We start from the raw sequence: 23,792 nt of genomic DNA, 5'->3' as shown, positions 1-23,792 counted from the left end.
ACTCAGCCAAAAATAAAAAAAAAATAAAAAAATAAAAAGTTAGGTTGGAAGACGCCTTAGAAATAGATTCAAATCTTTTCTTGTACAGAAATGGAAAAAGACCCAAAGTGAGATGGTTTGCCTAAAGCCACAGAAAGGGTTGATGGCTAAGGAAGAAGAATTATTCAAGCTTTCCTAATTCCCTTCTCTCTTCTGCCCCCCAAACTACTTGCCCAAGTCAGGTTGTTTCAGGACCACTGAACCTTCCAGGTAGCCCTTAAAATCCTTGCTTCTCCCTGTCTGGGTATTGTTGGACTGGGCAGAATAAAGCTAAGACTGTGATAAAGCCCAAGATCAAATTCTACCAGGAACATGCCCACAGTCAAAATGAATTAGAGTTATTTAGCTTGTTTGTTAAGGGAGAATGCATTAAGAGAAACCATGAGGTATCTTGGTAAGAGGGAGTCGGGAAGAGCTTATTGTAGGATCTGGGTCTGTGCTGGGTACCTCGAAGAGGGGTTTGAAGAAGTGGGGAACAGTTTTGAATTGGACACAGTCAAGAAGCAGAGACAATTCAATAACTATCTTAATTTTTATCCAGAAGGTAGGAGAATTAAAGCAGGGCCAGAGTTGTCACTGAAAAAGAACCAGGACCCACTCATGTTAGCCAGAAGAGGAGGATGTTGAGTCATATCTTGGTTCCTGAGTGGCCTTGTCTATTTCTTGTTCCAAATACAGGGTGACCTTGTTTGATATTTGTTTATATTCTGTGAGCACTTGTTTATGTTCCGTGAGGAACAGTGGGTCTAGCCGGCGGCTGAAGGGTTTTTCGCTTTCTGACCTGCAAGCATGAGTCCTCCCAGACGTGGGACCCTGCGCTTCTCTCAGTGTTTCTGACCCTAAGTGGTTAAGTGTGCCTTGTCTAGGTGGCAGAGGTGGGGGAGAGCGGATCTTTGAGATCCTCTTTTCCAATTTCCCACCTCCTCCTGTAAGAATCCCTCAGCAACATCTGTTCTGGGAGCACGGGGGGCCGGGAGGGCGGAGCTCACTGTCACACAGAGCAGCCCCGCCCATATTCATACCGTCAAAACTAGGTTGTTTTCCCCCCTGGAGGGAAGGAAAAATTTCCCCCGCACCTCTTAGGTTTAGTGATTGGGCCAGCTAGGCATGGAGGCTTTTATACCATTCTGACAAAGAGTGATACAATTTAAATTTGTAGAGAAGTGATAAGACAAAGGAAAGGGGTTTATGGCTCTTAGGGGGCAGCCTGTAGGAAGGTAGATATATGGGAGAAACTAATGGAAGATAAGGGTTGTTTTAGGAAGGTTTGTTTTGTAGATTCCTCTCACCGATGAGAGTCTATCTAGAGTTGTCTCCTGTGATTCACTTTTGCCCCTCCTGGTAGAGAGGAGATGGGGGACACCGTCACAGAGGGAAATTTATAGGCGAAGGGCAGAGACCTTTTCTGTGTCTACTTCTCAGGTGTCTTCAGCTGGAGGTAATCCTTATGCCAAAGTGGCATATTTGGGGGTGGAATGATCTGATCACTTACACTCCTATATATTGTTTCAAAAGGTAACCCATGTACTTGATTTTGTTTTTAAGTTACTGTGTTAATTTCTATTTCGGTTTTATTGAGGTATAATTGACATATAAATCTTAAGATATTTAAAATATACATCATGATGATTTGATGTCTATATATTGTGAAAGGATTCCTCCGATCTAGTTAATTAACAGATATCTCAACTCACATTTATCTTTTTTGTTGTTGTTGTTCAGAACATTTAAGCTCTGTTCTCGTAGCAATTTTCAATTACACAATACAGTGTGATAGACTATAGTCACCATGTTTTCATTAGATACTCAGACTTTTTCTTCTTATAGCTGAAAGTGTGTATGCATTAACCAACCACTCCCTAATTCCTTCATCCTCCAGCCCACATCTGACTCTGTTTCTATTTGTTTGACCTTTTTTTTTTTTAGATGCCACATAGAAATGATACCATTCATTATTTGTCTATCTTTGTCTGGCTTATTTCACTTAGCATAGTATCCTCAAGGTCCATCCAAGTTGTTGAAAGTGGCAAGATTTCCTTCTTTCTTATAGCTGAACAGTATTTCATTATATGTATGTATGCCACATCTTCTTTATCCATTCATCCCTTCAGAGAAACTTAGGTTGTTTTCATAATTTGGCTACTGTGAATAATGCTGCAATGAACTTGGGAATGAAGATATATCTTCAATACCCTATTTTTATTTCCTTAGGATATGTATCCATAGTGGGGTTGCTGGAACATATGATAGCTTTATTTCCTTTTCTCCACATCCTTGCCAGCGCTTGTTATCACTTGTCTGCATGATAGCCACTCTGAAAGGTGAGGTGAGATCTCATTTTGGTTTTGATTTGTGTTCTCCTGATGATTGAGCACTTTTTAATGTAACTGTTAATTATTTTTCTGTCTACTTTGGAAAACTGTTCAGTTTCTCTGCCCATTTTAAACTGGATTCTCAGGGAAGGGATGTGGGAACAGATGTATATGTATGACTGATTCACTTTGTTATAAAGCAGAAACTAATAAAAAAAAAAAAAGAAAAGACTAGCTACAACAAAAGAAAAAAAAACTGGATTCTCTATTTCTTTTTCAACTTCTTTATTGGAGTATAATTGCTTTACAATGTTGTGTTAGTTTCTGCTGTATAACAAAGTAAATCAGCTGTGTGCATATGTATATCCCCATATCCCCTCCCTCTTGTGTCTCCTTCCCACCCTCCCTATCCCACCCCTCTAGGTGGTCGCAAAGCACTGAGCTGATCTCCCTGCGCTATGCTGCTGCTTCCCACTAGCTATCTATTTTACATTTGGTAGTGTGCATATGTCAGTGCCACTCTCTCACTTCGTCCCAGCTTACCCTTCCCCTCCCTGTGTCCTCGAGTCCATTTAGAGGTGATCTTTTAAAATTTAATTTTCTATTTGTAGCTGGTATATAGAAATATAATTGAGTTTGTATATTGACTTAGTATTCAGCAAACTTGCAAAGCTTACATTAACTTTAATAACGTGTATATAGAATTTTTTGTAATTTCTATATAAACAATCTTGTCATCTATAAACAATAAGTTATTCTTTTTTCTAATACTTAAACATTTCATTTTTCTTGTCTCATTGCAATTACTAGAACTTGATTTTTTAAAATACTGCATAAAAGAATGTCGACTGAAAAAATAATTACACAACCTAAAAGTTGAGAGTTATGTTTTATTCGGCAGACATTCTCAGGACTTAAAGCCCAGGAGACAGCATCTCAGATAAAGGCGGAGAAAACTGTTCCAAAGAGGAAAGGGGGAAGCCAGGACAGATAGGAGTTTTTGCAACACCACCAAGGCTACTCTTAGTAAGAGAAAACTAGATATCTCAAGTTAAGGAATTTAGCACTTTCTATGTATGGGAAGATGCAAAAGTCTGGGCTCACTGAAATCATTCCTTTGATATGCACCTCAGCTATCTGGGTGCATATCCTGTGTTTTCTCATCCTGAGATTCCTCAAGCTGCACCGCTGGGAGTGGCTGCAGTCTGATGACTACTAGATGGCAGGCATTCCTTGTTTCCTTCCTGAGTTCCCTCAGGGTTCACTGTCATACGGGAGGCTGTAATGTAGTAGCTAGATCCTTTGTTTACTGATATGGCAGGCAGTATTTTATTTCTCAAGTACATACAGTGGAAATGTATTAGCTTACTCCCCCCGCCCCCCCGCCATCTCCCAAATCTCTTTCCAGAGTTCTTGTATGCATATGCCAGCTGTGTAGGTATTACCTACCACTCCCCTTTTACCTGTTGTAGCGTTCCAACCACGTGGTGTTGTACATTGCTTATATCACGTAACTTATTCATTCACTCAAGAAATATTTACCAAGCTCTTACTATGTGCCAGGCACTGTTTCCAGTGATGAGAGAACAGCAGGGAACAGCGAAATGCTTGCCCTTAAAAGAGTTTATGCTGTAGTGAAAATGTTAGAGCAGGCAGGTAGCTAGGTATGAGCAAAGAAATAGGGGCAGGGGCCAGGTGGGAGGAAGTCACGCATCTTGTAAACAGCAGGAGTCCATGGTCAGACAGAGAAAAGCAGGAACCTCCAGACTAACAGGAAACCACACATTTTGGGTGATAAGTGTCCTGGAAGCAGACAAAGAAAGGTGAGGAAAGGCAGGAATCTCCTGCGTCCGAATGTAACCTGTTGCTCATTATGCTCTCATTACAATAACAATTAGCCTTATTAAATTAGCAGATTAGAAGTACCCATGATGCACCAACGCCATGACACTTCTGATCTAAACTAAATAAGGACAAAAATCCCTCCTCCCCTCGGGAAGATGGAGTTGGGATGAAAATCAGGGAATATGACCCCCAAACTCCTCTTACCCCAGTGACTATTTCGCCCCCTCATTTGTATGCCATAACCGGCTTGCCAAAGAAGCCCAGGGCAGCAGCTCCTCACCTGTCTGCCCTCTCCCTCTGAGAGTGGATTCTTGCTTAAATAAATTCTCACTTTACTTTCTTAACCTCCCTGCTTTGTCTCCAAATTCTTTCACGACGAGCGAGGCAAGAACCTTAAACTCACTGGGAACAAAAAGAGACAGGCAACAGATAAATGTATAAAATTACATCAGATACTGACAGGAGATGCAAAGAAAAATAAACCAGGAGAAGAGAAGACAGAGTTGGTGGGGTCTGCTATTTTAAATAGTCAGGGCAGGTCTTTTTGAAGACCTGACATTTGAGCAGAGATTTGAAGGAAGTGAGGAAGTCATGGGGCTATCTGGAGGAAGAGTGGTCCCAATGTGGAACAGCAAGAGGAAAGGCCCTGAGATAGAAGTATGCTTAACTTAAAAACCACAAAGCCAGGGTGGCTGGAGCCTGGACAAGAGGGAAAATGGTGAGAGATGGGATTGGACAGCTATCCAGGGAGGTAGTTCACTTGGAGGCGGGCGGGGTCTGTTGATCATGGTAACTCTAGATTTTGTTCAGCACACTTAAAGGTTTTGAGCAGGGGAAGGATGTGATCATGTTCACATTTTAAAAGGATCGTTTTGGTTGCGGGGTGGAGAAGAGACTGGGGCAGGGTTGGAAGTTAGAGTAGAAGCAAAGACAGGGCTACTTAGGAGACTATCGCTGTGTGAAGTGAAAATGTTGCCTGCTATATGTCGACTGAAAAAAAATGCACAATGTGAGAGTTGTGAGTTAAGTTTTATTTGGGGCAAAATGAGGACTATAGCCCGGGAGACAGCATTTCAGATAGCTCTGAGAAACAGCTCCAAAGAGGTAGGGAGGAAGGTCACTGTATATGTGATTTTGGTGAAGGGGGAGTACATGCAATCAAGCACACATTTTTGCAGAAGGTTGCTGCTAGTCACGAGAAGCAGACATCACCGTGAAAGATTTTAGTGCTTTTCTAGATAAGAGGAAATGTAAGAATTGGGCTCATAAAATCTTCTCTTAAAAATATCTTGGGGGCTTCCCTGGTGGCGCAGTGGTTGAGAGTCCACCTGCCGATGCGGGGGATACGGGTTAGTGCCCCGGTCCGGGAAGATCCCACATGCCGCGGAGCGGCTGAGCCTGCGTGTCCAGAGCCTGTGCTCCGCAACGGGAGAGGCCACAACAGTGAGAGGCCCGCGTACCGGAAAAAAAAAAAAAAATCTAACCATCTCTAGACCTGTTCTGCCAGTTTTTCCTAGAGCACAGAGTGCCTCCTTCCTGATCTCCACCCTGAACTTTCACTGGGTGTTGAAGGTCAGCAGCTGCAGCAACTCATAACTTAATCCTTGTAGAGGCAGGTGGCAAGTGCCAATTTGTAGGTAACACATAACAGTGAACAAAGGATGCTGCAGCCATCAAACCACTACAGACACCCCAGATAGCGAGGCCTGAAGGAACTCAGGATGGAGACCAACGGGCTGCCAAACCTCAGCCACTGCAGTCACCCCCAGCTGTGCACCCTGGGGGATTCAGGATGGAGAGAAGCAGGATACTGGCCCTAGATAGTTAAGGTGCATATCAAAGGAATGATTTCAGTGAGCCCAGACTCTTGCATCTTCCCATACACAGAAAAGTGCTAAATCCCTCAACTTGAGATATGTTTTTCTTTAATTAACAGTAATCTTTGTTGCAAAAACTCAAATATATTCTGACTCCTCCCTCGTTTCTTTGGAGCAGTCTCTCAGAGCTGTCTGAGCGGCTGTGTCCAGCCAAATAAAACATAATTCTCAACTTTTAGGTTGTGCTTTTTTTCTTTTTCCAGTCAACAGCTATATGCATAGCTTGAAGCTAGGTCTATATGGAAACTGTATCTGTATCTACCTCAGTCCCTCTTAATTCTTTCTCTGGTAATCCATTTTACGGATGTACCATAATTAATCCGTTACTGATGGACGTTTAGACTGGTCTCAGCCCTTTTGCTGTTACAAACAATGGAGCAATGAATATTCTTTATGCTCATGTTCCAAGATTATCTGCAGGATTATTCCAGGAAGTATAACTGCTAGTCACAAGTTAAAGTACATTATTTCTCATATTGAAATTAAATCTGGTGATTGCATTCTCACCATGAGCCCAAAGAAACAAGTTTTTTTGTTTCTTGTTCTGGTTTTTTTTAAAAAAATTCTTTGTCCCACCACCGTTTTGGAAATTAAAGAGGGAGAGGCATGTGCCACCCTTCCCACATCAGTTTTCACGTCTTTAAATATTCCCAGTCTAGCAAGCTTCCGCCTGCGGCTCCGTCATCTCCCGGAATACTCTCCATCTCAGGTGACAGAGAGAGAAACTGAGGCACAGGCAGGATATGAAGCCCAAGTTCTCCCCCGGCCTGGCTGTCCCCCTTTTCCCCAAAGGTTCCTTCCTTCTCCCGTTCCTTCGGGCCAACTTTGAGGCTGCAAACCCCTACCCTAGTCCCCCTCCGCTCCGGACCCGGACTTCCGCCCGCTTTCCCCTCCTCCGCCCGCTTTTCCCTCCTCCGCCCGCTTTTCCCTCCTCCGCCCGCTAGGGGGCTGCAGAAGGGGCCGCAAGGCCTCCTGGTCCCTTCCGAGCCGCCGTAGCGCGAGCCGCGGGAGTTCGGCAGCTCCTGTCACCAAGGCAACAGGCTTCGCTGCGCTCGGCGGGCGCCAGGCAGCCCGGGGGAGGCGCTGCGGGCCAGCGGCCCGTGCTCGGCTGGCGGCGGGACGGCAGGTGAGCAGGGGCCGGGCGGGCAGTCGCGGTCCTTATGCGCGGTTCCCGGCGTCGACTCGTCTCAGCGGGCGAGGGGCTGGGCCGCTGGGGACTCCCGGGAAGGAGACGGGGCCTGACCTTTATCCGCTCCCCCCACCCTTGGCGCCGGGGCTGCGCCCCCTCTTGCCCTTTAACCCCGTCCTGCGCTTTGGTCTGTTTCTTATATTTGGGGGCCATTGGCGTGATACGAAAGTTTTTTTTTTAAAGCTCTTCTTATTTGGGGCCGAGGAATAACTCAGAATTGCAGAAAATGTGCGTCTGTGCGACTCTTCTGGGGCCAGAGAGGATTCACTTCTTTGTCCATCAGTTTTCCCATCTGCAGAATGGGGATAATGATAGCACCTATCTTAGAAGCTTATTACAAAGCATATAATATATTTCAAATCCTTGCAGGTAAGCCTTGGGAGCTTTCGTTGTTACTACTACTCCAAGGAGGTCCATCATTGAGCATGTGTTGTGTATCAGGGCCTGGGCTAATTGCCAGGGGTAAAAAAGTGAATGAGACATCTTGTCCTCGGGGAACTCCACAGGTTTAAGGTATAAATAGGAACTCATTGTGATTCCAGCTATGATTTTGGACATACAGGGGACTGTGAATGCACAGAGAAGGCAGTTAACCCAGATTTCCGGAGATGAGGTTGGGGAGGATGGTCAAAGAGAGTTTCCAAAAGAAGATGACTTCCAAAATGAGACATGAAGGCTGCCTCTGTATTGGCCGGAAGATGAAGCTGGTGGAGTGCATAGTGTTCTAGGCAGAGAGAACGGCCAGTGCAAGGTCTTGGGGAGAGAGTGCAGGCTTCTTGGGCATCTGCAGGGATTTCATAGCTGTTTGGAGACAGATTCCGGGAAGTGGAAGTGATCTGGCTCGGTGTGTTTGAGAGATAAGCAGGTGCTCTTCATATAGGAGAAAGACTTTACTTGTATCTCCTCCTGAGTTTGGACTTTGTCATGGGCGTTAGTGGGGAGCACCAAAGGATTTAAGTCAGGCAGTGAGTGTGTGTTGTGTGATCAGAGGTATGGTTTTCAAAAGGTCAGGACTTTTTTTGTTCTTTCTTGGTCTCATCACTTCTCCAGTCTGTTTTTCACATTGCAGTTATTCATTTATGGGGATTCAAAAAAATATTAACTGAGCACCTGTTATGAGCCAGGCACTGTGTAAGTAGTAAGGAATCAGGTTCTTGCCCCCATGGCATGTATTCCAGACATTAAAGGTACATTCATGGAGACAAAAGCAGTCCCGTACAACTGGAACTGAATCAGTATTGGAAGAGACCCATTCAGAGAGTTTTTTCTTTTTTCTTTTGAAGGCCCAGGTCATTCAGGGCCACTATCTTGTACACTCTAGGCAGAACCATTCACTTAGAACTACACCAAGAAGAAATGGCCAGAGAAGTGGGAGGAAAACTAGGAGAGTGTAGTAACGAAAGCCCAAGGAAGAGGTCCACTTTGCTGGATGCTGCTGAGATTTCAAGTAAAAGAAGTTAAACGTTAAAAATGTGCCTTTTGCATAAGTAAATATAGAGGTCACTGAAGACCCAGTTGAGCAGATTTGGTGAAATGATGGGGGTGGAATCTATAATATCGGCAGGTTCCAAAGGTTCAATGTAATATGTCAGTGGGATGAGGAGAGAGTGGGATGTGAGAAAGTAAAGGCAAAGTGTAGGCAGCTCCAAGAAGTTTGGCTGTGAAGAGAAGCAAGAAGGCTGGAGAGCAATTGGGGAATCAGGTGAAGTCGTTTTAAGCAGGAGAGAGACAACAAGCAGATTTAAATGCTGATGGCAAACAGCCAGTAGTGAGGGAGAGACTGAGAAAATACAGGAGATGAAGGGGACAATCAATGGCACAGCTTTCCAGCGAATGTGAGAGTGGATGCGGTCCACAGCGCAGATCCTTTACAAAGAGTCTGATGACGGCGTTTTTGTTTTGTTTTGTTTAGTTTTGGAGACGTGGGAAGCAAGGTAATTGCCGAAAAGGAGCACACCTGTGTAATGCAACCAGAAGAAATAAATAAAAGATGTAAGCATGGAGAGAAAGTTCTATTTTCTTTCTCAACAGATAGGAGACATTTATTGAACTAACATTGTGTTAAGCACTCTCCATGAAGTCTCAGTTGAAAACGTGATCTTTACATCAACCCTGGGAGATAGCCTCTAGTGTAATTCCCAGCTGATGGATGAGGAAATGGAGGTAAAAAAATGCTTAGCCAAGGTCACACAGGATTTGAATCCGGGCCTGCCTGAGCCAGAGCTTTTGCTCTTAATCGCTACCTAAGTGATACAATTGTCTGCCTATGATATGATTATCTGCTGAGAAAATTCAAGAGAATTGAGTTAAAAATAAGCAAGCTACAAGAGAGACAAAAAGCAATAGTAAGAAAATGGAATTGTAGGTGAAATGACAATAGCAACATGAAAAATAAATACCTAGAAATAAACTTTAAAATAAATGTGCCTAGCTAGTCAGATAGAATAAGAATTGGCTGGAGGTTTGGAGGTATGGGTCAGGATGGGTGCTTGTGTGAAGAGGAGGTATTTTTGCCTTGGGAAAATCAGGGTATGGATACCAGAAAAAAAGGCATGTAAAAAAACCAGATGTCTGTTATGGACATGATGAGAAAATATGCAAAGGTGTTGACTGTGATGTTTTTATAATACTGAAAAACTGAAAACCGACTGGTTAAATCATGATGCAGTTATATGATGGGTACTATCAGCTGTTAAAAAAGGAGGTGGGAGCCATATATATGAGAAGATGTTTACCATATGGTTAGGTGTGAAGAACAAATTACAGTATGTTTCTATTTTTGTTTTCTTTAAGTGTATACATACATATTTATAGGAAAAATGTCTAGAAAGATGAGTTGTTTAAAACAATTTTTTATTTTTAATTGTGGTCAAATACCCATAAATTTATCATAACCGTTTTTAAGTGTTAAGGATATTCACAGCGTTGTGCAGTCAACCTCCAGAACTTTTTCATTTGCGGAACTGAAACTTTATACCCATTAAAACAACTCCACGTTTCCCCCTCCCCCTAGCTCCTGGCAACCGCCATTCTACTTTCTGTTTCTATGGATTTGGCTACTCTGGATACTTCATATAAATGGAATCATACAATATTTGTCTTTTTGCGATTGGCTTTTTTCACTTAACATCATGTCCTCAGGGTTTGTGTATGTTGTAGCATGTGTCAGAATTTCCTTCCTTTTTAAGGCTAAATAATATTCCATGTGTGGATATACACATTTTGTACCTACATTGTATTTATGAACACATTTTGTTTATCCATTCCATAGATGGACATTTGGGTTGCTTCCCCCTTTTGGCTATTTTGAATAATGCTGCTACATGAACATGAATGTGCCAGAAAGATAAGTTCTTTATGTCTGTGTCGTGAGATCATGGGGAGACTTTTATTCCTTTCTTTATTGCCTTATTTTTCTTTTTTATGAGCATGAATGGCTTTCATAATTGGAAAAAGCAATAAGGATATATCCTATTTGGGGAGATGGGGGAGTAAACGTTAAAAAAAAAAAAAGGGCCTGGTCTAGGGCAGTGGCAGCAGGAATGCAATGGAGTGGGCAGATTTGAGAGACGTTTCAGGAGAATCAATAGGACTTGACAACTAAGAGGTAAGGGAGAAAGGAGTGGAGGATGAAGCCTTGGGGGCCTGTGGGGAGAAGGGGCTTAGACTAGGGGAGGAGGGAGGAAATAAGGCTGGAGAGCCACCTGAGCCTTTTTGTTCAGGAGTTTGGACTCTTGCCTAAAAGCAGAGGGAAACCATTGAAAGGAAGGGAAATGGCTTAATCAGATTCGCATTATAGAAAGATCACCCTGGCTCCCACCAACCCATTCTGCAAGCTGAAGCCAGATAGTGACAGATTTCTCTTTGTGTTACTTAGACTTGAACTTTTGTTAATTTCCTTTTATTTGAGATGAAGCATTAATGCTGGAAGATGCAAATCTATTCTTCTCAAAGCACCTGGAATATTTTAAACAAAGTCCTATTTAGATTACCTTTATTCCTAATTGCATTCAGTTTTATCTTAACACAGTCTGCTGAAAATTACTTTCTACCTTTAGCAGGGGAAATATAATTGGGAAAGTAAACAAGAAATATAAACAACTGAAGTTAGAGACTTTCAGTTTCTTTTAATAGATTTTATTTATTTATTTTTGGCTGCGTTGGGTCTTCGGTGCTGTGTGTAGCCTTTCTCTAGTTGCGGCGAGCGGGGGCTAGTCTTCATTGCAGTGCGAGGGCTTCTCATTGCAATGGCTTCTCTTGTTGCAGAGCACAGGCTCTAGGCGCACAAGCTTCAGTAGTTGCGGCAGGTGGGCTTCAGTACTTGTGGCTCGCGGGCTCTAGAGCGCAGGCTCGGTAGTTGTGGCACCCGGGCTTAGTTACTCCGCGGCATGTGGGGTCTTCCCGGACCAGGGCTCGAACCCATGTCTCCTACGTTGGCAGGTGGATTCTTAACCACTGTGCCACCAGGGAAGCCGCAAGACCTGCAATTGATTGCAATATCTTTGACACTCTCCTTTGGGGAGAAAGGGGCCAGTGAAGTAAACAGTGTCTTATTAAAGGGTTACTACAAAACAAAAATTGTTGAGAGTTCAGATGGATTCAGCTTATTACCTATCTCTATTTCCACAAACCTGTAATGTGTCTCTGCTTCCAGAGCATTGCAGAGAGGGAATTAACTATCATGCTGATGTTCTTAAGCGTTTTGCAGTTTGAGAGCTGCATGTCCAAAAGATGTGAACCCATGATCTCATTTCATTCCTCCCAGTAACTCTTAAATAGGGATTATCATTTCTGTTTTCAGATGAGGAAATTGAAGATCAAAGGGTTTAAGAAACCTCCCAGCTCCTACATCTAATGAATTCTGGAGTTTGGATCCAGGTTTTCTGATTTTCTTTTTATATTATAGCTTCTTATTATGGAAAGTTTTAAACATATACAAAAGTACAAAAGATGGTATAATACCTTATACCCCAGCTTCAACAGATACCAACATATGGTCAGTTTTATTTGATCTATAGCCCCCACTCCCTCCCCACCTTAGGTTATATTAAAGCAAATCTTAAACATCATATCATTTCATCTATAAATACTTTAATACACATCTAAGAGGTAAGGATTTTTTTCACCCCCTTTTTCCCCCTATAATCACACCTAAGAAAATGAACATAGTAATTCCTAAATATTACCTAGTATCCGTTTGGTATTCAGTTTCCTCAGTTATCTCATAAATGTCTTTTTACAGTTGGTTTGTTTGAATTGGGATCCAAACAAGGACCACCTATTACATCTGGGTGATAGTCTCGTAAATCTTTGAATCTCTAGCAATTTCGTCTGTTCTTCCCCCCCGCCCTTGCCTTTTATTTGTTGAAAAATCAGGTCATTTGTCCTGTACAACCACTCTGGATTTGGTTGGTTATATCCCTTTAATGTGTTCCTCCATTTCCTTTATTTTTTTGTCCATTGCTTTATGGGTGGTGCTGTGTATCATATCAGCAGGCAGTAAAGGCTGGCTCTCACCTTGTGTGATATTAAGATTGATCATTGGGTTCTGGTGTTTGTTGGCACGACCCCTTCATTGTAAGTTTCTCATTAGCCTTTCACAGAATGGTTTTAGCAGCTGTTAATTATCATTGCCAAGATCTATTTCATTAGGGGTTGCAAAATGAATACAGGTTTTCTGATGCCAAGTCATGTGCTCTGTTAAATCCCACTGTCTCCTGATTAAAGGAAACCTTTGCACAGCTGTCATGTATTTTCCCCTCTGGTAGGTGGGGAAAATTCCCTCAATTAATAATTCAGCTTAATATATATTTTTTCAGAAAACAGAGCCTGTATGTTCTGTCCAATACTGGTTACTTGCAACATTGCTTTCCTGGGTTGGTCTTATGTGCTGGCAAAACCACACTGTGAAGGGCTGCTTGTACCAGTGCTTTTCAAACCGTAGGGTGTTACCTACAGTAGGTTGGGAATTAGTAGGTAGAGGAATTATTTGGGAGAGGAGTTCCAGCATTTTTTTTTTTTAAGTGGGAAAAAAACCCCAATAGAACAGAAAAAAGATTATATCTCATATATTAAGAATAAGCTTTCTTTTGTAAAACTTTTTTTCAGCCCTTTTTATGTATGTGTAAGCCAGTGGTATAAAGTGTATTCCACATTGCAGTCATGCTCAAAACATATTGTTCCAGTGTTCAGATGACCACCCTGAGATGTAGCAAATTTCTCAGCCAAGGATTCAATTATGTTCAAATCTACTACTTACAAAATAGTGCAGTACATTGATCCATTTTAGAATGTCATTTAAAAGACTTTTTGGGTGACCGCCAGTTAACCAAAATTACATTACCCCCAATAACCTAATCCTCTGCTATTCCAGTTGGATTGAATACATGGAGAAATGTGAACTCTCCAGGGATTTTCATATGTAGATACTTTCGATTCTCTGTTACCCTTGAGGTGGGGTAGATGATTTCAGCCAGCACTGACATCATTGACAGCATGCTGGAGTCTCATCAGTTGAGTCTCAACTCAGTGAGTTGGTTGGGAAGAGGAGAGAAGTCAGGACTGGGCGGGTGGAGAAACTGACTCAGCCTCTTGGCTGGCTTCTGGGGCATGGGAGTGGGGTGAGGGCAGCCATTCCTCCCAGGCTCACAGTGGTAACAGAAGAAGTCCTAATATTGTTCCTGCCCTGATTCGGATTGGCTAGGACATGAGTGGGTGGGGTATTTAGTGACACCAGCCACAAAGGCCTAGGAAATGCAGATGTTGCACTATGGCATGCAGTTAACATTTTAAAGCTATGGAGACTGGAATCAGAGAGTGTCTGTTGCTCAGAATCAACCAGTAAATGCGGGAGCAAAGGTTCAAGGCTTTACCATATTCTGAATATTGTAACATTCTGAATAAATGTATGGCGTTGAGTAAGTTCTTTAATAATAGTACCTACTGCATACAGTTGTTCTAAGGATTGACTATGTAGTTAAAGCACTTGAACATAGTGCCCGTTCATGGGAACCCTTCAGTAAATATTAGCTGCTATTATTATTTTTCTTCTTTTTTGATAATGAACTTAATTTATGTATATTTTTAACCTCTTATTGATTAAATGATTAAAACAGTATTAGAAGGATTTTTTAAATATGAGATATAATTGACATATAACATTGTATCAGTTTTAGGTGTGCAACATAATGATTTGATATATGTATGTATTATGAAACGATTAACCACAAGTTTAGTTAACAAGCATCACCGGACATAGTTACAATTTTTTTTGTTTTTCTTGTAATGAAAACTTTTAAGATTTACTCTCTTAGCAAATTTCAAATATACAAATACATTATTTTTACTAGTCACCGTGCTATACATTATATCCCCAGGACTTACTAGTCTTATAACTGGAAGTTTGTACCTTTTGATTACCTTCACCCATTTCACCTATCTACTCCTGCCCCGACCCCTGCCACCTGTCTCTGGCAACTGGCAACCACCAGTCTGTTCTCTGTATCTATGAGTTTGGTTTCCTTTTTGGATTCCACATATAAGTGAGATCATACAGTATTTGTCTTCTGTCTGACTTATTTCACTTAGCATAATGCCCTCAAGATTCATCCATGTTTTTTGTTTTGTTTTGTTTTTGTTTTTAGTTTCTGCTTTATAACAAAGTGAATCGGCTATACATATACATATATCCCCATATCTCCTCCCTCTTGCATCTCCCTCCCACCCTCCCTATCCCACCCCTGTAGGTGGTCACAAAGCACCGAGCTGATGAGTTGATCTCCCTGTGTTATGCAGCTGCTTCCCACTAGCTATCTATTTTACATTTGGTAGTGTATATATGTCCATGCCACAGTCTCACTTCTTCCCAGCTTACCCTTCCCCCTCCCGGTGTCTTCAAGTCCATTTTCTACATCTGCATCTTTATTCCTGTCCTGCTCTAGGCTCTTCAGAACCATTTTCTTTTTTTTTTTTTAGATTCCATATATATGTGTTAGCATACGGTATTTGTTTTTCTCTTTCTGACTTACTTCACTCTGTAATCCATGTTGTTTTAAATGACAGTATTTCCTTTTTATGGCTGACTAGTATTTCATTGTGTGTGTGTATATATATACACACACCATATTTTCTTTATCCGTTCATCTGTCGATGGACACTTAGGTTGTTTCCATGTCTTGGCTATTGTAAATAATGCTGCCGTGAACGTGGGGATGCAGATCATTTTCCAAGATAGAGACTTCATTTCCTTTGGGCAAATACCCAGAAGTGGAATTGCTGGGTCATATGGTAGTTCTGTTTTTAATTTTTTGAGAAACTTCCACGCTTCTTTCCATAGTGGCTACACCAATTTACATTCCCACCAACAGTGCCCAAGGGTTCCCATTTTTCCACGTCCTTGTCAGCACTTGTAATTCGTTGTCTTTTTGAGAAAAACCATCTTAACGAGTGTGAGGTGATATCACTGTGGTTTTGATTTGCATTTCCCTGATGATTAGTGATGTTGAGCACCTTTTCAGGTACCTATTGGCCATTTGTATGTCTTCTTTGGAAAAATGTCTATTCAAGTCCTCTGACCGTTTTTTAAGTCAGATTGTTTGTTTTTCTTTGCATTGCATGAGTTCTTTATATATCTTGGAAATTAACCCCTTATCAGGTATGTGATTTGCAAATATTTTCTCCCATTCTGTAGGTTGCCTTTTCATTTTTTTTGATGGTTTCCGTTGCTGTACAGAAGCTTTTCAGTGTGATGTAGTCCCACATGTTTATTTTTGCTTTTGTTGCCTTTGCATTTGGTGTCAGATCCAGTCTTTGCCAAGACTGATGTCAAGGAGGTTACCCACCCCCTTGTTTTCTTCTAGGAATTTTATGCTTTCAGGTCTTACGTTCAAGTCTTTAATCCATTTTGAGTTGATTTTCGTATATGGTGTAAGAAGTGGTCAAGGTTTATTCTTCTGCATGTGGCTGCCCAGTTTTCCCAACACTATGGAAGTCATGATCTTTTTCCTATTGTATATTCTTGACTCCTTTGAATAAAATTAATTGACCATATATGTGTGGGTTTATTTCTGGGCAGTTCAACTCAATTCTCTTCCGTTGATCTATGTGTCTATTATTTCTGAACTATGTTTCACAGTGTTGATTGGTTAAGCTTCCTGCTACCCCCTGCTCAGTTTCATTTTTCAGCTGCTGCCTTTGCTTCCATATGGACTGGTGGCACACCCCTCTTACTGAAAAAACGATTCCTTTGGTTTGAGACAGCTAATAGCTGCCAGTATTAGAGAGATTAGCACCTAGTTGAGTGGCTCTGAAAATGGTAGGATTTGGGGGAGATATATAGGCAGATGATACCTTGTAAACAAAGAAACAGAGCAAAATGTTTCCTTTTTGTTTTTAATTTAATTTTTACTTGTATCAGAGTAATTCTATGCTGTAACATTCTCTATTTGGGCATCTCAACTGCCTGGAGAATGAAGGTTTCATATACAAATGTCATTTAAAAATATAACTTCTAAGTTTTCATAAACAATTTATTATGAGACTGTTTAGTCGTATATGAGGCAGATTGGGGTGATTTTTTTTAAAAGTGATTCTCTGTAGCCAGTGTACTTCTAGGACTAGACTGTGTTTCTGTTTGAACTCTTGTACCAAAGCCTAGCATTCTACTGCTTACTGATTGTATTTTGCTGACTAAGAAAATAAATACTATATATATTATAAGTTAGTTTATCTGCAACATAATACCTGTTTCCTTGTGGGTTTTTTTTTTTTTTTTTTTGCGGTACGCGGGCCTCTCACTGTTGTGGCCTCTCCCGCTGCGGAGCACAGGCTCCGGACGCGCAGGCTCAGCGGCCATGGCTCACGGGCCCAGCCGCTCCGCGGCATGTGGGACCTTCCCGGACCGGGGCACGAACCCGTGTCCCCTGCATCGGCAGGCGGACTCTCAACCACTGCGCCACCAGGGAAGCCCTCCTTGTGGTTTTTTAAGTTAAAATCTGAGGCATTAGATCTTTTCAATTTAGGTTCTTTTCTTATGGATAATCTATTCAAGCTGAAGGCACTATGATTGAAAGTGCCTTCTGAAACTTAATTAAAATGATATTTCCAGAGAGGCTCCTAAAAATGGTGTAGCTTTCCTATGGCCTCAGAGCCATTGGTCTCTTTCAGGCATTATTTTGAAAATGCTAGAACTTGTAGGAATGCAGAGTTGTATAGCAGGAAGAACAAGACCTTGGATTTCAGGCAGATCAGGGTGACCTCGGTCAAGGTCTTGTAGTCTTGGTTTCCTCATCTGTGAAATATCTTATGAGGTCCTTTGAGAGTTAACCATTATAAAATGAGACCACTACAAGGGGCTTATTAAATGTGAGTTATCTTCTTTTCTCCCATTCCCAATTCCACAAGCCTACCTGCTATGTGCTTCTACTTACCACCAACAGGAAACTTGAAAAAGAAGAGTTGGTTATCTAATCCGAATTTGCAACATAAATTAAACATATGTAATTATATTGCTTTCTTGTGTGCATAGGGTTTAACATTCAATGGTTCTTGATAATCTCTGCTTGTTGTATGTGGTATGTATGGCGATCTTTTCCAAACCAAAAAGTTGGGACTTGTGTTCTGATGAGTATAGTATACTTAGAGGGTCAAGAGAACAGAATATTTTAAAAATAGTGCAGTCTCACGGAAATCATAGATGTGTTCTTATGTGTCCAAAGGAAGCAGTACAAAGGCATGGTTAGGAGGCATTGGAGTCCTTTGGACATGAGTTCAAATCTTGGCCCTTTCTACTTTCTTCTACAAGTTACTTAACCTTTCTTTCTTTTTTTAATGTTTGAAAAATGTTTTATTTTGCTTGATAACTGTAGAAGAGCCCTTATTGTGATTAGCATGTGAATAGGAGGATCATCTTTTTTTTAAATTTTAACTTTTAATTTTTTTATTGAATGAGTTTCTAAAAATTCTATAATGCTTTATAATTTTCAAAAGTTTCACAAACATTATTTTATATAATTTCATAATAAGCCTTTTCCCCCTACCCCTGTATTGCGCCTCCCCCTTCCCTCTCCCCACTGGTAACCACTAGTTTGTTCTCTGTATCTGTGAGTTTGCTTCGTTTTTTACTTAACCTTTCTTTCTAAGCTTCAGCATTTCCTCACTTGTAATATGGATGTAATGAGAGTTCCTCATCTCTTGTGAGGATTGCATGAGATAAAGGGCTCAGCACAGGGTCTGGCAGGTAGTAAGTACTTGACATTATCTGCCAACTGTTAGGATTATTATAAGACCTTTGAAACATGTGCACTTATTTAGTAACCTTCTTTGGAAAAGCCTGTAGAAGAACAAAAAGTTCTAAATAACTCAGTATTTGGTAACTTACTGTATAATAACTTCTTTATCAGGCCTGTATGGAAAAGGCACAGAAATATTAAAGACCCAGTGCCCAACTTTGCATGCCCCTTGGGAAGACCCCACTTATTTGCCTTTCTCACAACATTTGAATAACACTTAGCACCTAGTCGATTGCCTCTAAGATGATCTTTCTAGAGTGTGGATATTTTTTGGCTCACATAACTTGTACTTGCCCCAGAAGTAGGACAGAATTCAGCATTAACGTAATCCACTGTCTCAGGCTGCTTGCCCTGTGGATCTCTTGGTTGTGTCCTCCCTGGGGTGTTGGCTTCATCCTCAGGCCAGCAGCAAAATATGGGCAGCAGTTCTGGGCCCCAGATCCATGTACGGCACCTACCAAAGCAGTAGAAAGATTCTTACTTCCTCTGTTCTCCTAAGAATGAGAATTTTCTCAGAACCCCCCACCCCCCATACTAATCCTACAATGTCATTGGCCTGAATTGGGTCATGTGCCCATTCCTGAACCACTTCCTGTCACCAAGGCAACGCAGTGCCTTATTGGCTTCGGCCTGGTTCTTAAACAAGTTATTTACAAGGGGGATGAAATTATCTTTAGGCCAATCAGGAACAGAATTGCGTGTCTGTTAGGAAGAAAGTTTTTCTGTGACTAGGAGGAATGGACACTGAGTAGATTGGTCAGCTAGGATTTGCATTGGCTGCTGATAACAAGGCTTTAAGTAAGACGAGTTATTTATTTTTCTTTCAAAAAACATTAAGTCCGAAATAGGCAATCTGTTGCTGGCATGGCAGTGCCACAGTCTAGCCTTTTCTCTCTTTCTGCTTCACCATCCTTACCACGTGGCTGGCACTATCATGGTCACCTTGTGGTCACAAGTGGGCTTCTGGCTCTCTAACCAAACAGTCCTTCCTTGAAGCAGGAAGAAGTAGGAGAAGGGAGGGCAAAGGACACCCTTTCAAGTACCAGAAGTCCCAGCCAGCACATACAGTTTACATCTCATTATCCATTTATATCTGTGAAGGAGGCTGGTGAATGTAGTTTCTTCGCTGGACAAGTCGCTGTTCCCAGCAGCAGAGGAATTCTCTTGCTGTGGAAGAAAGAGAAAATGGCTATAGATCTGGCAACGTACAGTGCCCACCACGCAGCCAACCGTGTCTTCCATACCCTCCATTTGGAGGAAACCACAGTTTTGTATGTGTTTACTGTCTTTCGTTCATGGTTTTTTAATCCAATAATGAGACATACTTGATATAATGTTCTATAATTCATATTTTCCATTTAACCACATCGTGATATATATATATACATATATATATATATATATATCATGATGTGGCCAATATAATTGCAACTAGCCACATGTTACTGTTTAAATTTTAGTTAATTAAAGTTGAATTAAAAATCCAGTTTCTCAATCTCAGTAGCCACATGTGACTGGTGATTACTGACTTAAGCAGCCCAGGTATAAAACATTTCCATCATTGCAGAAAGTTCTGTTGGATGGCACTGCTCTAGAGCACCAGCGCACCGCAGCTCTCTTCCATTTGGTTTTAGGGAGTTTTAGTGGTCCGAGTCGCTAACTGAGAACCAGGCTGCCTGGGTTTGAATTCTCAGTCTGCCATTTACTAGTTGTAAGATCTCCAGCAAGTTACTTAACTTCCCTGTGCCTCAGTTTCCTTATTTGTAAAGTGATGGTCACAGTAGTACTTAGACTGTTATTGCGTAGTAAAGGACTTAATGTACGTAGAGTACTTAGAACAGTGGCTGGCACACACTAGACACATTATAAGTATTTGCCATGATGATGATGATGAGAATCAACAAGAGTCAGTTGGCTTTGCCCCCAAGCCTGTTTATCCCAGTTTTACTTGTTAGTGTAATTACAAAATAATTGTGAGGTAAACTAATGAGAAAAAATGAGGACAAAAAAAAAAGACATTGCTTTTGTGAAAAATAAGTTGAATGTTTAAAAGACCTGGTAAAAGTGAATGAGCATAAAAAAGTTTTTGTCAGTTTAGAGGTGGAAGAGACCTCTGAAAAGACTGAGAGAAAAAATTCATCAAAATGTAGGATTTTTGGGCCTCCCTGGTGGCGCAGTGGTTGAGAGTCCGCCTGCCGATGCAGGGGATACGGGTTCGTGCCCCGGTCTGGGAGGATCCCATATGCCGCGGAGCGGCTGGGCCCGTGAGCCATGGCCGCTGGGCCTGCGCGTCCGGAGCCTGTGCTCCGCAACGGGAGAGGCCACAACAGTGAGAGGCCCGCATACCGCAAAAAGAAAAAAAAAAAAAAAAAAAAAAAAAAAAAAAATGTAGGATTTTTGCCTTTGGACTACTTCACAAGTGGCTTTCCAGTAAAAACTGGAAATCATTTCCTGGGTGCGGTAATGCAGGAACTTTAATGGCTAGAACTTATTCTCAAAGAAAAAGCCTTGGTCCCTTATCAAGTATTTGGCAAGTGAACATACAGTTTCAGTGATTCCTCTGTTTGGCTGTTTTTGTTTTTAATGGATTCTACCATTATTAATCCTGATCCCATCAGGGTGAGAGCTTCTATTTTATTTCTTTTTAAATTGTTATGTAGGGATTACTGTGCATCAGTTGAAATGAATGATATCACCAAACCCTGTTGGTGGACATTTATATTATTTCTCAGTTTTTTTTGTGTTAGAGATGGTGCGCCGTTGAGCTTCTTTACAGCAAAACCTTCTCCAATCAGTATGTTTTAATCTAAGGACTTGGGAGGAATGCTAGCCCCTTTTTACTGAGAGGCCTGGATTTTGGTCTAGAAATCATTATAATCCCATAAAAGAGGGCATGTGGACATTCCAGTCCTAATTTTGCTTTTGGATTTAGCTCCATTTCTTTTTGTGGGCCACTCGCAGATTTTAGATAATGCTTAGTGTTTAATACACCAAAATGTTTGGACCGTCCTAGAAAAATCAGTGTAATGCAGTTTGTCCTGATGCGACTTCTTTTTCCAATTCACATAGCACTTCGTTTGAACTTTTCTTTTTATTACATTTATCACAAATAGTCCTCCCTTGTAATTACTTTTGCATTCGTTTTGTATCTGCTACTAAACCCTTAGCTTGTTGAGCACAGCAGTCCTTCATTGGACCTTTACATGTCCTAACATACAGGCCCTCAGTTTATGTTCATGGAATGAGTGAATGACTCTGTCACTTTCTATGATTACATAGCCATCTTTCATAATATTTCCTTTGAATTCATTGTTGGTAGATAGTGTTCTATCCTCGTCGATAGCTTAGATTCCATGTGAGAGCAAAAAAATGGTAAATGTTTATAAGGTGACTTTCAAACATAAAGGTAGAGAGAATGGTGTAAAGAAACCCCCATCACATGTCATCTAGCTTCAACAATTAACATTTTAGAGCTAATTTTTTGATTTGGGTAGAGAGAACATGTAGACTTTGTGGTGCCCATTTTGATTTTGTGGGGAAGGAAGCAGGGCATGTATGACGGGCAGCGTGGAGAAAGAGGAGGCTGGTGGCCCAGAGACAAACCTGCCTGCCTCCCTCACAGGGTTGTTGTGAGGGTTTCATGAGCTGACACATGAGCAGTGTCAAGAGCAATGCCCAGCACATGGTGAGTGCAACTCAGGTGCTGCCCCTGCTGCCGCCATGACTGCCATTGCCATTACTGTCACTGCTGTGTAGCTTGAGGGGGCTGAGTTTGGCGGCTGTGGCACTTAGTAACCTTGGACATCAGACTTTCTGAACTGAAGTTTCTTCATCTGAAAACTAGGAATGCTAATAGCATCCTACCACACAGGGCAGTGGAATCATGCATGTAAATGTGTTCTGGATTAATGAACATGAATGACAATTTTCTGGAGTGGTGTTCTGATCTGGAGGAACTGTGCTCTTTGGAGCTTTTTGGGAGTCAAGCCTGTCCCTCGTATGGACACTTGTTTGGAGACTTCCTGATATCAGTGGGCCCCAGAGTCATTTGTCAGCCTAGCAAATAAACATTATAGCACAATAAGCTTCATTTCCATTTGCAAAATGTTTGTTTCTAAAGCATGAAAACAATTTCGCTTTATATAGCTTGTCCGTATTTGCACTGGAAATGAAATACTTAACAACCAAGTTGATAAAGGGACAAAAATAGTTTTCCTAAGGAACGGTTTGCTGGGGATTAATGTTGGAAAAATTTTGTAGCAGAATCTGTTTCACCATCTTTGAAGTATAAACAGTATCTTCATTTGTCTATATTTTTCTTATAAAACTTTGCTCAACTCTTAATTTAAAATAGCTTTCCCAAAGCCAGAATTCCTCTAAAAAAATCAGTTTTCTTTTAAATGAAGACTATGTTTTAAACACTCTGCTCTCTCCTCAGTACTGCAAAGAATTCTAATTATGCAGAACATTCATCCAAACACCACACACACACACACACACACACACACACACACACACACACACACACACACACACACACACACACACACACACACACACACACACACATATCTGTCTGAGATAAGAATTAGTAGATACTGTGGGAAGAGAAATGGAATATCCCTGATGGTTATAATAAATTTCTGCAGTGTTTCGACAGGACAATTAACTGTCATGTCTCCTGGGTATGAGGGTTATATAAGTCCAGGTCAGAAAGTCAGTGCCCTAAACTTAAATTCTCAGGAAGACATTCCCTTTTCAAACTACCACTTGCCCTTAGGTTTAACTTTTAAAAAGTTTGATTTTTGTTCTTTCAATTAGTAAAAATTGGGCCTTCTTACCATTTGTAGTTTATAGCGTCTTGAACTTTTATAAACATCTTCATTCAAAGAAACTAACACCCCATTCTGTATCTCCAAATAACAGAAACAAATAAATACAAAATGCAGTTTTAGCTCAAAAAGAGCCAGACCTTAATTCCACTATTTGGCCCCAATGACATATGATCTCTTAGCTTTGTTTCCCATAGCCTGTTCTATTTAAATGTTTTATTACACAGGCTCTTTACTCGATTCTTTTTTCCTGGAATTCCAGTGTATTTTGGTGATACTTCTTTTCAAAAGATCCTGCACAAATCACCTCTGGTAGTCATCTAGCCAGTGTTGTATTAGAAGATATGTCACTTCTAATTTAAATTTTAATTTAAATCTAATTGAAACTTCTAGATTGAGAGGGTTGACAG

The 23,792-nt window shown here is 41.2% G+C and overlaps 1 protein-coding gene across 2 annotated transcripts in view; it reads left to right on the top strand.

Annotated features, from left to right (window-relative positions):
• The first annotated feature begins 7,096 nt into the window (after window positions 1–7,096).
• Window positions 7,097–23,792, top strand: part of PKIG (cAMP-dependent protein kinase inhibitor gamma) — a 111,059-nt gene continuing 94,363 nt past the window's right edge. The window contains exon 1 of one of the 2 annotated variants that reach the window (XM_082600623.1): window positions 7,097–7,199. The gene's annotated coding sequence lies outside the window, so the exon portion shown is untranslated. The remainder of the gene's footprint in view (window positions 7,200–23,792) is intronic. The other variant, XM_082600624.1, reaches the window with a different exon arrangement.

Source organism: Mesoplodon mirus (assembly GCF_964341445.2).
Source record: "Mesoplodon mirus genome assembly, chromosome: 15".
Lineage (NCBI taxonomy): Eukaryota > Metazoa > Chordata > Mammalia > Artiodactyla > Ziphiidae > Mesoplodon > Mesoplodon mirus.
The sequence above is the reverse complement of the archived record's forward strand: the minus strand, read 5'-3'. Positions and strand labels throughout refer to the sequence as shown.